The sequence below is a fragment of the Periophthalmus magnuspinnatus genome, chromosome 17, assembly GCF_009829125.3.
Source record: "Periophthalmus magnuspinnatus isolate fPerMag1 chromosome 17, fPerMag1.2.pri, whole genome shotgun sequence".
NCBI lineage: Eukaryota > Metazoa > Chordata > Actinopteri > Gobiiformes > Gobiidae > Periophthalmus > Periophthalmus magnuspinnatus.
Window position 1 is genome coordinate 3,317,697 of NC_047142.1, and position 2,582 is coordinate 3,320,278.

Consider the following 2,582-nt stretch of genomic DNA (forward strand, 5'->3'; position numbering starts at 1 on the left):
ACTATAAAACGCTTTGTAAAGAGGCTCAAATACATGGTAAAACATGTACGGGGCCTTTAAATCTGTATTGTGACTACACTCTGTGGTCCGTCGCCGCTCTGATCCGCCGTGTTTGTGCACATTACCCCTGGGCGTCCGGGGGCTAATGGAGTCCTTTAGTCCCCGATGGGTGTGACAGGTGTTTCGGCAGGTCCACGGAGTGTGCTCACGACAAGTGCTCTGCTGTGAGGCCTGTCACATCCACTTACACCGGGGAAGCCTTCTGCAGCTCCCCCTCCACCCACAGCTTAACCACTACTGCCAGAGTGTGTCCAAACGCACTCCCCAGCAGCTCCGTTCAGATTTACTTTTGTCCGACCTGCTGTGGGTGGAGCAGGAGAGCGTTTTACTCAAGTAGATGGATAATAAAGCCACCTTCTGTAAGTTGATTTTTTTACTTTTTTAGCAGTAGATGGCAGATGTGAGACCTGTTCTCCCTCCTCCCTTCAGACCAGGGGCAGCAAACACATTTTCACAGAGGGCCACATCAGAAAAATGGTCACATGTAATGTAAATAAACTACTTTTTTTTTTACTTGTTCATTAACTGTCTCTGTATTAATTTCTTATTCGAGTTACAATATCACATATACATTTAAATAGATGTAAAAAAATATGGCTTTATAACTGTATCTCCTGATAAACTGACATTTTAAGACAGTCAAACCTTTTAATTTATCTTATTGTGGGCCACATAAAATGATGTGGGGGGGCCACATTTAGCCCGAGGGCCTTGAGTTTGACACATGTGGTTCAGACTCACCTGAGCTCATGGCCAATCTGGAGAAAAGTGGGGGGTTTTTTGTGATTGAATTTTTGTATTCAAGTATTGATCTCATCTGCAAATGTACAGGTTACAGCTTCCCCCGATGGACATATACACAGAAGAGAAAAATAAATAAATAAATTACTACTACTACTACTACTACTACTACTACTACTACTACTACTACTACTACTACTACTACTACTACTAATAATAATAATAATAATAATAATAAATAAATAAATATACAATAAAGACAAAACATAAATAATAAAAAATAAGCATATAGAAATAATAATAATAATAATAATAATAATAAATACACAATAAAGACAAAAATAAAAAATAAGCATATAGAAATAATATGTTGTAATAATAATAATAATAATAATAATATAATAAATATAATAATAATAATAATATAAAAAGTAAAATGTAAAAAATGCAAAGTAATCCCGTCCAGTTTTGAATTCCTTCCATACAATAATTGCAAATTTCCTCCATCAAAAGACATCAGCAGTGGAGACAGGTTGTTGAAGGTTGTTGAACAGTAGCAAAATAAGGATCATGTAGAGCGGGTTAATATGGACATTTAAGATCAAAATGAAGAGTCTGACAGCAGCAGAACTCAGACTGCAGTAAAGTAGAAAAAGCATCTAGTAACATTACGTAAGAATACAACAGGTCCAGGTCAGCCATTTAATCACAAATGGAAGCTTTAAAATATTGTCATGATCCCGGTCTGTCCTGCCTCGCTTGTTGTCCTTTCCCCTTCCTCTCGGCTCCTCCCGTGCACACCTGGAAGCCATCGTCATCATCAGCTGCACCTGGATAAGAGGAGCCAGGACCCGACACTCGGCTCCAGATCATCCCCGTGTTCACGTGAATACACCTTTCTCGGCTTTGTTCATGTTTTTTCTCTTTTTACGTGCTTACTGGATGACCTTTGCTCCTCACCAGATCCCGCTCCTTGGACCAGCTCAGCTCTCCCGCCTTCGACCTGCTTCCCTGTCCCGGTACCGTTCTCCTCGTCTCAGACTCAGCTCCTCACGTTTTCCCCCGGACCACGGCTACTCCCCGCTCCCGACACACCGTCTGATCTACCGTCATTTATCAACCCTCACCTTGTAAATAAACACTAGAAACTTACCTGAGTTCTGGAGTTTTGGTCCCTCGTGCCTAGCGTTTCGACAAATATTATACTAATAAAAGTAAGAACAAACTCAAGTAGAAGCAAAAAGTATTTAGTAAACACCACATGTAAAGTAAGACTTAGACTTAATGGTGCACTATGTAACTTTTCTGATAGATGCAAGGAAGAAATGAAGACAAGCAGATGACGCAACCCTGTGAAGTTACTGGTCAGGTCTGTGGAGACCTACCACACCTTTAAAATACAGTTAAAACAACGGCTAATTGCAAACCAGATCTGTGGACATTGACTTTATCCACTGTCGCTGCCCCCTGCTGGCCTCTTGCCGTGTGTCCGTGTGCGATTGTGTGTGTGTGTGTGTGTGTGTGTGTGCTTTCTTTATGAGTGGTGTGTGTAGCTGAATGATTGTTGTGAGTCTGCCATTTAATGTAAGAGTGTATATATTTCTCGACTGTTTTCTATGTATTTATTGTATTGTAATTTTTTACTCTTGTTTTTAGGTGTTTTTAGGTGGACAGTATCTGCTGTCAAGGGACGACGGATGAAAAATAACCTTTGGCTAATTCTGGCATATTTACAGAAATGTCGATTAATCTGCACTGTCCCTAAATTAAATTAAATTAAA